This window comes from Pogoniulus pusillus, chromosome 2 (assembly GCF_015220805.1).
Source record: "Pogoniulus pusillus isolate bPogPus1 chromosome 2, bPogPus1.pri, whole genome shotgun sequence".
Taxonomy (NCBI): Eukaryota; Metazoa; Chordata; class Aves; order Piciformes; family Lybiidae; genus Pogoniulus; species Pogoniulus pusillus.
Genome location: NC_087265.1, coordinates 49,687,714 through 49,700,991, shown reverse-complemented (window position 1 = coordinate 49,700,991; position 13,278 = coordinate 49,687,714).

Here is a 13,278-nt window from a genome sequence, read left to right as displayed (position 1 = left end):
TCAGGGTTGTCAGATGTTCTGAGAGCTCTGTGTGGAAAGAAAATGCAAAATATGGAAGTTACTGCTTCAAACATGCTGAAATAGGTAACTAGTGTTAAGTTCTTCCCTTGTGAAGCTCGAGAGGCACCGGCCTCTGTTCTGATGATTTCAAAGGCTTTACAAAGACTCCAGGTGGTCACTCGTGGCACAGACAAGCTCAGTGAGGAGTGATGGAGGTGTGCATTTGTTAAAATGCAAGAGCTCCCCAAACCAAGTTCTCCTGTGACCTGGCACAACTCGTACCCAACACACTTTATGAGCTGAGTTGTTTTCTTTCCCTCATTGTTTCTCTGTTTCATGTCACGTTTCCCTATAAAAATGTTGTTTTGAGATCAAATGACGTCTGTTTGGGAGCAAGGACTCCAGTGTCCTAGGGAGTCATTATTGTAACACACCCCTGGAGCCTGGCTGGGCCTTCCATAAATTCTTCTTCCTCCTTCTACCAAGGGTTTAAAAGAAATTGTGAGTGATCTCTTGGTTGATGAGGGCGATTTGTTCTGGGACAACCTGATGCAGCGGCAATTTTGCAGCTGACAGAGGCGTCCCCACCTCAGTGCTTGAGATGGCTCATACAGGTTCTAAAATAAGGCTCTTGTAAGTGGAGGAAAGAAAGATGGAATGATAGCTGTTCTGTGAGCAAATATGGCAGTGGCTGCAAGGTGAGAGCTGGAAACGGCTAAGCTCTGACTGAGATCTCACATGCAGGACAAACAGAGCAAACTTCATTGCTCTGATGCAATGGAGAGGTAAATGCAGAGGAAGTGGAGGAAAAAATCTGCCCATGCCTTCCGTGGGGTGCAATGAAGAACTCACCCAACTTTAGTTTAGCTCTCTGTGATGTGGAGGCAGACATCTGAACAAGGTCTCCAGGCACGTTTAGTGAGGAGAAATGGACGTTTTCAGATGCCATTAGTCTGTATGAATGTGGACAGTTGCTTCTGGGTATGGTGATCCGTGACCAGCTTTCTACTGACTCCACTGATTACCTCTCCACGGACTTGTAAGAGAATTCTTATATGTGATTAGAATCAGTCAGGGTTGGAAGGGACCACAAGGATCATCTAGTTCCAACCCCCCTGCCATGGGCAGGGACACCCTACCCTAGATCAGCATTCATTGAGATGGAGCTGTCAGCACCATGCCAGATGTCCCATGCAAGTTCTGTCAGTCCCTGAGCTGCAAGTCAGTGCCATCCCACCACCAGCTGAGACTGCATCCTGGGCGAGAACATCTTAGGTTAAAACATCTTAGGCTTGCTCTACAAGATGCCATGAACTGCAGTCAGGGCAGAGAAGCGGCAAAGACCGAAGGAGAGTAGTGTGGTGAAAGAAGCAGGTAAATATGACCCAGGCCTCTAGCTCACACTGCAGCCATCAGAGGAGAGTTGTGATTCTGAGTCGGAAGGGATTTCTGGGGGCTAGATGTAGTCTGAGGGAGGACAGTGCTGTAGGATAAGCTGTGGCTGAAAGAGGCATCAGGCTGGTGATGCACCTTGCAAATGAGCTGGGCAAGAGAATGTTTTTTCTTCTGAACCCGACTGACATCAGCTGCTCTCAAGATACTTGCATGGTGCTTGGCTAGAAATAGTCCAGGTATGTTCCAGCACAGTTGTGCCTATCCTGCTCAGTTAGAGACTTGGGAGGGTTATTACCTCTTCCAAGAAGAAACCATTTGCTTTGGGATAGAAGAAACTGATGAACTGAGGAGGGATTTGATCTATAGGGCTTGTATGGTCTAAGCTGAACTGGGAGCCAGCAGCATTGTGGGTTTTCCAAACTCCTGACTCAGCTTTTGACCCTTGGCAAATCATTGACCTGAGTCAGAACAGCTGGAAAATTGAGTGAAACTTAATGTGGTAGGAACAGTAAAGATGCTGATCCTTCTGAACCTGGGCAAATTTTGGTTTAGAGATGTACACAGCCTGAACTGACACAGCTTCCTCAGGGTGTTATGTGGCTGGATCAGCCTCTGTTGCTGTGCTGGAGTGACATCGGGAAGGAATGGGAGATGAAGTTAACTGTGATTAGCTTCGTGACTGAGACATTTGTAATTGAGTAAAGCAGAAATGTAGATGGATTGGGGGGTTTTTAACTATCCAGTTAGGGATTTTTCATGGGGAGGTAGAAGAAGTTTTAAAGAGAAGTTGCTAAATAAAGTTTGGTTTCAGAAAGGAGTGTTAAGGAGGGATGGAGCTGGAGAGGCAGCAATGGGAATGAAGTAAAGGCAGAGATTCCATGTCTGGTGTTTTGGCTGATTTCTTATGTCGCCCATTCTCTTCCTATTCTCATACCCCATCTGTAAAACAAAGCAATCATATTTGCTTGGAAAAGCTTTGAGAATGTCTGTTCACACAGATGCTTTAATATAACCCAGCTAATACATGAAGTCCCATCACATGGGTGCTTTGGGGCTGTTGCAAAGGGAATGGAAAGCTCTAGAGACCTCTGAACGGGAGATAAGGATTTCTTCCCTCCTAATTTTAATTCTCACAAGCACTGCACAAACACCAGTGAAAACTTGGCCTTCCTACAGCACATTTCCCCCACTGTTTTCCAGTTTTGAGTGAAGCTTTGAATCAGCTTTTGATTCACTCTCTTGTCTTGGATTATACAAGAGTGTCAGGGCAGGAAGGCATCCTCTGCGTGCATCACTAACAGATGCGGCCTTGATCACTGCTAAGCTCTCCTGTCTGCTGCTCCTCACATCAAGCCCAATGGTGTCAAAGAAGAGAAATTATGTCTGTTCCCAAATGAAGATAGCTCCTAATATGTGTTGCTCATTCACAAGGCTGTGGAATGGGACACAGGTGCTCAGTGGAGCTGTGGTGCATAGTAAAAGCATAGTACTTCGGTTAAGAGGTCTGTCAGTAGAAGACTCCTGGAAGAGATGGGTAATTCACAGGAAAGTGCTTGTCCAAGAATTCGAGAGCACTGCCTTAGAGAGATAGACGTCTGCAGGCTCCTTTGGTTTCACCTTGGCATTCATTGGGAAGCCCTGAGAGCAAGTATTTGACCCATAACTGTGGAGCTGGCTTCCTTTCTTCACTGACCCTTCAGGCAGTTAACAGTGCTCTATATATTCCCTGCAGCAATAGCAATTCCCAGATGTTGAAGCATTTCCATTGCAAAACACAGCTTGGGATTCTGGGCTGGGTGGGTTGGTTGGAAGATATAGACAAAAAGAAAGTGTAGCAAACTCATACCAAACTGGACCCACTTCAGAAGCTGCCAAACAGCTCCCAGTGTGGTCAATTCAGAAGAGCTTGCCAGGCTGTTCCCTGGGTCAAGTATCAGAGGGCGAGCAGAGACAGCGGAAAAGAAACCCCACAAAAACCAGCTGTCAAACTACACTGCAAAGGCCTTTGGAAGGAGCTTCCTCTGGGGCTTCTTGAAATCTCCCATCATGGCATTTTTCAGTGGAAAATTTGCTCTTCCATAAAAGTGAAACTGTGTTGTGCTATGACCAATCTCTCAGCAAGGCTTCAGACTGCGGCAGGAGGCCTGGGGGTGCAGCTAGCGGATCTCCGGACAGAGTCTCCTGCAGGCTGTAGCTGCAGATCTTTGTGGCCCCATCATGCTCTAGCAGCTGGGCTCGAAGTGCATTTCTGACAGAGCACCATGGCGATATGACTTCATGGTGCATGCCATTGTGTCAGCAAGAGAGGAGCCCATGCTGCACCATGAGGGATGTGGGCAACCCAGGAATGTCAGCATACAGGGAAGGACAGGGACACAAAGCATACCAGCTACAGCTCCCACAGGGGAGCATTTCTGATCTGAAATGGAGGGCTCTTGGCCAAACATTTTCATTGTTTGGTGAAATCTCAACATTCTCTGTGGGTAAAGAAAACAAAAACACAACAACAACAACAATAATAATAATGGAACATTTTTCAGCCCAGATTTATCCAGTCAGTGTTTGAGAAACCCCAAGGACTGAATTTCTATTAAGAGAATTCTTCCAGGAACCCATAGAAATTGAGGGTGAAAATCACATATTGCTAGAGACTAACCAGAGAATTAGACTAAGACCACAGGAGAGGGCAGGGAAGCCCATCTGTATGTGGTTGAACTGGAGTAGCAAGCAATGGCAAACCATGTAAGGCAGGGGTGGCTAAAATCTTACCTTGGACAAGTCAATATATTTGTATTTAGGGCACAGAGATATGATGGTCTTGGCAAAGCCCACCATGGCAAATGAGATAGTGAGTGTCCTGATATTAGAAGAACTCATAATGGATTGGATCCTCTTAGATCCCACTGTCTTTGTGAGGCTTTCTGCCCCTCAAAATCCTTGTTAAATGACCTATTTCAAAGGCTGAGCAGCTCTTGAGCATGAACAGTTAATGCTGCATGTCCTGAACAAGGTAAGAGTGACCAAGGGAGAAAGCAAGGAATATGTGCCTGCCACTTGCAAGGAGATACAATACCCAGCTTGCACATGTGCCCAGTTTCAAGTTGCTGTTGAACAGCATCTGATACCTCCCATTTTCCATAGGTGAATTAGCCAAACAACTGACAGACAATAGAGACAAATTAGCTAAGTCAACAAATACATTCTGACCGTGGCAGGGGGAGGAAATGATGAGGAAGGCTTTACTGGTAAGTGATCCTTCCTTGATTTACCTACCTGTGTTGCAGGTAAGCATAGGAACTGAGAAATGCAAGCAACGATCTGGTAATACTTCACAAGAGATTATGTTTGCTGTGGCCGTTTACAGTTACAGCTGCGGGGGACATTTCGGTCTCCTTGGCCCGGGTCTGTATTGTGGTGTGCTTCCCTTCAGCATCAGTAAGAAACGACCTTCCTTCGGGCTGTTACTTGCAGTGCTGAGTGAAAATTCTTTCTCTTCTAAGAAGATAAATGAAAGCAGATTCATTTGTGTTGAGTGTCAGTGTCAAGACTAAAGTGTCCCAATCAAAGCTCATCACCCGAAACAAAGCTTTGCCAAAAGTTGTGTGTACTCAGTCCTGATTCTAAGGCTTAGAAATTACATCAAGAGTGATAGAAGTTGTACAGTTCCTTCTTTTGTTCAGGTGCTGAACTTAGAGGGGGCACCTTAGCCAGCACAGCTGTCACTGAGTGGCACTGAGATCCTTCCTCTCATGATATGACTGCCTTGCAGATAAAGGCAGGACTGCAGCTGAAGTTCAACAGACTTGAAACTGTATCAACCTTACTGGGATCCCTCTTTTCAGGATATTCATCCAACTTTCTGGTCCACTTTTACAGCCTGACCTCCCAGCTGAAACTCCTTGAATCACACTGATACTCTTCTGAGGATAAAGTTGGTTGAGATGTGACTTGCAAAGACCATATTGCATTGGAGATGTCCTCTTGGCAATGCAACTCAGCACAAGGAAATCAAACTGGGGCATCCATCTGATGGAGTAAAATGTCCTCCCTAGTCCAGTTCATGTCTGAACAAGCTGACCTAAAACTTCCTGGCCCCAGCAGAGATGTAGGTTAGAGCCTTGCAAGCCTCAATAGTTGGCAAGAAGTATAGCCATCAGAGAAAAAGCACTTCAAGCGCCTGCTGACGCTGCTTGAGCTGACTAAGCTCTGTATTGTCTGATTGTCCAGCTGAACTCCCCTGCTTGTCCAGCTGAATCAATTCACTGTTTCGTAGCTCAGACCACAAGCACCCCAAAATCTTGCAGCTTATTTGGCTGCGAGGTAGTAGCATTTCTTCAGGAGGAAACCTTCTTGGGAAGGATCTTCTTCACCCAGTTTCCTAAGGAAGCTAAGCTTGAGCAAACACATTGTCAGCATTTGTATGTGCCAATCCGTTCCCTTCCAAACAGCTGTCAAACCTGGTGGCCAAGTGATAGAGTTCTTAGAGATGTTCTGAGATATAAGCAAAAATAAGCACCCAGAGAGAGATAGGTGGTAGCACAAGTTCATGTGTGTAAAATTAGAGTCTTGAGAACAGGAAAAGTTTCAAACAGAGGTCTTCATTAATCACCAGACACAAACCAGTGGGAAACCAGGCATCAGTAGTAGTACATGAACAAACAGTTTGTTTGTCCAGTGCTTCTTCATTTCTCTTTTATGGTTCAGTTTGAATCTGTACAGCACTTACCACAGCGGCGTATAGAAATGCACTTGCAATAACACAGCAGGAGAGCTGGCACGTGGGAAAGATTACGGAGAGAAAGAAACTGTCCTGGCAGGCAGCTTCTTCATTTCGCTCCACTTTCTAAAGTCAGGCCAATACAGGGTGAGGAGGTGAGGGAGCAGAAGGTGAAAAGGAGAAGAAAAGAAAAGAAAACCCCAGAAGGCCAACAACAAAACCTCAGAGAAACCAAGCAAAGAGCAGCGTGTCCAGAGACCGCTTGCTGCCCGGCTGAAGGGCCTGTCCTCGTCCCACTTCTGTCTCCTGACCCAGACTCGCACTGCCTCCAAGGCTGAAGTACTGGTTCCTTATTCAACAGATCCAGTCTCCTGGGATTTGCTAATATTTTCTGGCCTTTCTAAAGAGTCTGCTTTAATGAATAAGAAAATAAGAAGACAGACTGACTCCATGGTACTGCTGACTTCCTAGTGGCTCTCTGGACAGAATAAGCAGGAACAAAGCAGGGATGAATAGACCTGGTTTGCTTTTCTGAGCCAAGGTGGGAGGCACCAGGTGACAGGTTCCCAAGCCTCGTCCAAGGAGGAAGCATAAGCAGACTGGCATTTTGGAGAGCACACACTAGGACTTGAAACCCTTCTTCAAAACTCCCTTGTCCTTCTGCTTTTTCTCTGCTCTGTTTCAGCAGCTCCATCTTTCCTGTTGCTACCTTCCCCGAGCCGCCCTCAGCTTTAGCTTTGTGCACTGCTGAATACAAGGAGGTGAAACAGCCCCCAGAGTCTGGACTCCAAAATGCTTCCACAAACCTTGCCTTTGTGCAGATTCATCCAGCTCATTACTTCCCCCATCTTTTATTTTCTTTTATTTGAATCCTGGTTCTCCCTTCTATCCCTTATCCCCCTCCTTCTGCCTCTCACACTTATCCCTTAATCAAATTGCTATACACTCTTCTCAGCGATTCTTCTCTAAATCCCTCAGGCGGGTTAGAAGCCCCCTGAGGAAAGATCTTTTGCTGGCAGCTGAGCTGAGATAGGAAAGAGGTCCTTGACAGAGGCATATTCCATCCAAGAAAGTTTTTAATCCTTCCAGATGCTTTGTCACAAACTGTGCTTTTATGGCGGTGTACTTTTAAAGGCAGCCAGGATATGTGCAGAGGTCAGATCTCAGAGCTGGGCTGGAAAACTCTAAATTGCTCTTGTCTTTGATTCTTGTGCTTTAAAACCACTCTGAAGTTTAAATAAATGGATTAGAAATGAGTTAAAGAGCAGGGTGCTTAATGCTTCTGCTTAAAACTATAGCCCCAAGCCATAGCGCTTTGGGTGGTGAGATCCTGTTAAATCTCACCAGCTCAGCAGGCTCAGAACAAGTCAAGGCTTGGATGCAGATGTCTAGGGAGAAGCAAGGTAAGAGAGACCAGAGAGGTGGCACTGGTCCTTCTACATCACCATAGAAGAAACCCCCAGGTGGTGAAGTGAGCAGCAGAGCAGTACAGCAGACCATCTTTAGGGAAGACATCAGCACCACAGCTATTTGCCATGAATCTTAAAGCTCTGACACCATATATCTGTTTTATTTTGGTTTAGGACTCATGATTTCCAGACTGGTTTCCAGCTGGGGAAAAGGGGGCCCAATGGTGATGTGGAGGGCTAGATCCTCTCAGGAGGCTCAGCTGCCTTGAAAGCCCGTTCTGCTTCCTGTTGTTTGTTGTTGTTGGACGGCGATAGCACAGCTGCTATGTTACATGCTAGAGGTAGCTGCACTTCCAGGGCTGGATGAAACGGCCGCTGTAAATGCCAGCTTGGCAGCTGTTCCAGCCCTCCTTGGGGCAGGCGCTAACCCCCTGCCTCTAGCGTGGCTTTGTTCTGCTAGAGAAGAGCAAAGCATTTTGTAGCTGCTGTTGAAAGGAGTTTCTCAACCTTTTAGGATAATCCCTGTTGTAAAGAGGAGGAGTTGAGTCAATGAGGGAGTAAAGCAGTTGCACAGAGCACAAGGCAAGCCCACTTGTTATTGCCGAGTTCCTTGTTTCTGATCGCCGCCCCACCTGAGCACAGCAATGTGCTTGTGTTGCATTAGGAGCCCAGTGATACTTGCGTCCAGTTCATGTTGAGACCCCGGAAGGCAAAAGAATTCTCAGCCACAGTGACCCAGGTAAGCCTGCGAAAGGAGACAGTGATGGCTACACCCTGAATTTTGGATGCCTGGCACATGCATAAGAAGAGCCTGACTATGGAGGGAGCAAAGAATGGGTTAGTTCTGCTTCCAGAGCTCTCACACACTTCTCTTTGCAGCGAGCTATAAATTATGCAGCATTTAAAGATGACTTTCTAAAACCCTGGCTTTAAAGCTTTTATTTATAACTCCCACACTGATATTTTTCAGGCTCGTGACAGCTCCCACCTTCGCAAGCTGGGGACATGCCAAGCACCTGGCCTTTTCTATAATGGCCCATACCCCCACAGCAAGCTCCCCCCACCTCTTTTTTAAGCAGCACTTTGGATATCTCAGGGACATTTGTATTTATAGGAGAGACAAAAAAAGTGAGTGGAAGAGAGCAAGGATGGTCAAAGAGAAAAGTAGCAAGAGTACTAAATGGCTGACAAGTGCCATAGGACCATTGCGCCTCGGCAGAAAGAAGGCCCTGGCAGAAGAAGTGTGTAAGCCATGGAGAGCAGGTTGGGCTCAACCTAGCCAAGAGAGAAATGGATGAATAAAGGGGAAAACACCAGGGATGTGGCACTTGTCCTGCCCAGCAGGGACTAAGCTCAACCTATGGGAATTGGGTGTGCATGTGTAGGAGCAGACGTCAGCCTCATGTGGCAGACACCTACCGATAGAAGGATCCTGGCACAGCTCGCACCAAGACCTTGCTTCTTGATTATTTGTTTATTTCATCTCCTAGTGTCATAGAGTTGAGTCATGAAGGAAGGATCATGTCCTGAGCTGTACTTGGGTAAAGGTATCTAGGAGACCCACGATGTCTCTTGAAGTGACGTAAGTGCAGCCACAGCTTAATCCTTACTTGGGGATCTGGCTGACATAGTTGTGCCTGGCCCTGGGGTTCCTGGCATGGCATAGAAATGAGGGTACTGAATTGTAAGTAGGACGACAGCCTAACACCTGTGAAAATTCTTGTGTTGGCCTCCTTTATGGTAGGTGATGTTCTAGACTCATGCTGTTGCTTGCAGTTTGGGGGCAGTGAAAGAGAGCCACAGCAGGGAGGAAGCAGCATCTGCTGGCAAGCCAGTTGTCCTAGATGTGCTTGTAGAGGAGCCTTCCCCCTGATGATTGTCATGGCTTCAAAGCCTCATCGTTTCTCTAGCACTAGGGACCATAGTGCAAGGCAGAACCCATGCTCTTGGTGGGGTTTGCTCCTTTTCCCAGCCCAAGGAGCCTTTCTGCATCCCAGGGCTGGCATGCTTGCACTGCCAGAGGAAGGCAATTCAGCTTTGTGAAATCTTTCAAGGTTTTGAAATGTCTTTTTTTTGTTTGTTTGTTTGTTTGTTTGTTTTCCCCTGGTCTGCCCTGGAGCAGGATCAGCTTTTCAAAAGGAAAAAACCTTGCAACCAAACATGCCTGTGAAGCAAGATCATGTCAGAAAACCTGGGTTTGGCTCTGTGCTTTTGTTCAGATGTCTCCTCCTCTCTTGTCTGAGGTGACCAGCAGGTCTCAGAGTTCAGGGATCTGGAGAGTGAAACAACTTGCTTGAAGTCCCTTTGTCTTTCCCCCCAAGCTGCCCCTGGGCTTTGAGGGAGTGCTACTTTTCAGCAAAAGTAAATTTAGTCGAACTGCTCTGACCACCTCCAGACTGTTCTCAGTGGCACCAGGCACTGTGGGCAAAACAGAGACATCTTGGCAAAATTACACCATTGAAACTGCCGGCAGAAGAGCTCAATTTAACACCCACTAATTGTTGCACAATAGTTACAGGAATAAATGGAATTTGTTAATTAGATGCATGCCAATGAGTAATTCAAGACTGGCTTAAATAATTATTCCTATCTTCCCAACAGGCTGTGGTGGTGATTAGCTTGCTGGCTGTTTCTCTTGACTGTGCTGCTTCAAAAAGAAAGGAGGTGAGAGACAGCCACGCAGTAAGCCATGGCACTCCTTAATGAAATCCTGCTCCTGGGATGCTGAGCCTCACTTGCCTGTCACTGCTGTTTGTTGTTGCTTTTGACCACAGAAGTGTCAGGGACAGTGAGGTGGGCTGCCAGCAAGCTCTGGAATCAACACTCTGACTGTGGAATTAAAGGAATATGTTTTAGTGTGTTTAATTCCTGAAAGAGGATGTAAAGGATGACAAATGCCACAGATTCAAACCCTCCATTGTGACCACAGGAGAAACCCAAGCGGATGGAGCACAAAGCTCTCCTCCCTGGGACATGGAAAACTTCCTTATTCCCCAGTGTGGAGAAATGCCCTCTACTGGCCTGGAAACTATTGGGGTCTGGATTTTTCCTTCTGTCAGCTTCTCCACAAATTGGCCTATTTGCCATCTTTGGATTGGATCTCCCAATAATTCCCTTCAGCTATGTAGCTATGCCCCTGCTGCTTGGTTCATGTCATGCTCTCTACAGCTCCCTGAAGGGTGGCTGTAGCCAGGTGGGGTTGGGCTCTGCTGCCGGGCAAGCAGCCACAGAACAAGGGGACACAGTCTCAAGCTGTGCCGGGGGAGGTCTGGGCTGGATGTTAGTAGGAAGTTGTTGTCAGAGAGAGTGATTGGCATTGGAATGGGCTGCCCAGGGAGGTGGTGGAGTCTCTGTGGCTGGAGGTGTTGAAGCCAAGGCTGGCTGGGGCACTTGGTGCCATGGTCTGGTTGGTTGGCCAGGGCTGGGTGCTAGGTTAGACTGGCTGAGCTTGGAGCTCTCTTCCAACCTGCTTGAGACCATGATTCTATGCCTTTTTGTTGGAGCACAGGTAAGAGGTGCTCCAGGAAGGCATGCACATGGAGCTGGAGACGAGAATCAGATCTTCTGGATGATAAACTAAACATTTCAGCTCAAACACACCAAAGAAAGAGAGAAGAAAAAAGAAAATAGACTCAGCCAAATTGCATTCCACTGCATGATCTGTTCATCTAAAAGGATGAACTTTGTGAAGGAAGCAGGAGAACTGCCCAAATATTAGAGAATAAGACGCTTTGTGCCAAGAACATCTTTCATTTTCAAGTCATCAGAAGGCACAAATTCTTACTATTTCTGACCACGGGTGTGCTCGTGAACTCAAGGGAACTCTGGCTACTGAAACAGCCACTTCATGGCTGCTTAGTGGGAAACAGCAGCAGTGCAAACTGATTCTGGGTGAGAAATAGTACAATCTGCAGGACTTTATAGGGGGCTTAAGGAAGGCAACACAGAGACTAATTTCATTGACACAATGTAGGTGAATGGCTGCAAGTTCTAAGTTTTGCATCTTCCCTCATAAGGTATCACCTCTAAGCACTCCAGAAGCCCCTTGTCTACCTTGCACTAAAGCACTTGTTCATTTTGTGGGCTGTGGGAGCCAGAAAAGTAAAGAACAGAGGTGCAGGAAGGTAACATTAATGGTAGAGGAAACTTGGTTGCTTGACATGCAGTCCCTCTGTGGAGGGAGCAGCCCTGCTGCACTGGCAGGGAGATTCAGAAGTCTGTGAAAGATATGTGGGCGTGAGTCAGTGCTTGCCTTTTGTGTTCTCATCTTGGGATAAATTGGAGCCCACACATTACCCTGAAGCTGAGTGCTGTGCCCTGACACTTTTCCCTGTTAGCTGTTTCCTCTCTTGTCCTCAGGTTGCTTCTCTTTCTTCTCCAATCTTGCAGCAAGGGAACCAACTATTCAAAATGGTTCTAAATGGGGGCACAAATCCTTTTCCAGTCTCATTACTCTGGCAGAAGTACTTCCTCTCCCAGCTACACCCTGCTTATTTACATCCCTTACTCCCCAACTTCTCTACATTACAGCTGGTGCCTGAGTTGCCCAAGTTAGGAGCACAGGCAAGATGAACTCCTCCTTCAGTCAGGGGATTAGGCCTTCTGGCTGTGGCTCAGGTGACCTGTGTAACCCTCAGATGATCTCTCTTTCTGTTAACTGTAGAGGGAGCTGAAAGATAGCAGGATCCTAATTTATGTGCCTGAGGTGAGATAGAGCTGGACCATCTCATGGACAGGACCAGACACTTCAGGTCAAGCTATCCCAAATAGCAGCATTGGAACAGTTGAGAGGAATTCAGCTGTGCCAAGCAAGCAGTGGAGGACTTTGGAGAGGAGAAAATGCAGACCAACAATTGCCTGTTGTTGAAATGGGAGCTTCTCTCCTTACACTTGCATGAGGAATCTGAAGGAAGCAAAGAGCATGGAAGGTAGATGCTGCCCAGAGACAGGCTGGCTGAGAGGGAGTCTCAGTTCCTGAGGCTTCAGGGGACTTTGCTGAGGCTGAAGCCATGGGTCTGACACTTCCCTTTTCTGTTCATCTGTACAAGAGAAGAAAGAGAACTTTGTAGTGTTTTGCACCTCTCTGTGTTGCTGTCTGCCGCTCCCCCACGATCAGTATGGAAGCACACTTGACCAGAACTGCCAAGCAGGGAAGACACTGAAGAGTTCCCACATGACACTAAAGGTTCAAAGCATGGCCTTGGCCACAATCAAAAGGAGTTTTATACAGGGCCCAAGGACAGCTTCCCCTCTCCTGGTCAAATCAGAAATCACAGCCAGAGCCTGGCTCACCTTTTCTATGGATGCTGGGGAAATTACCTGCTCACTTCAGCTGCTCCAGCCCTGCCATTCTTGGCCACAGCTGCTGGCCTCACTGCTGCTCAGCATTCACTCCTTATCTCTCACTTCCCACCAGAGAGCTCCTTTCTCCCTTTCTGGTTGTTCCCAGTTCCTGCCTGCCACAATGCGGAAGGCTTAGAAAATGTGATGAGCACTGTCCGGTTCTGCCCTTCTCTGCCAGCTGAGAGAGCACACTTGGCAGTCTTAAGAGGAGGAACTCCAGGAGTTTCTAGTCTGACTCACAGTTTTTCTTGACCTTAAGAACCTGAATGTGTGAGTTGTCCTGTAGAAACTCTTCCAAGCATCCTTCTCCCTCCATCTTGACTCAAAGTTGAAACAGGATGGAATAGAAATGAAAATAAACTCAGCATCAGCTCTGCTCACTGTCCAGATGATGGACAAAGGTCTCTGGCATCC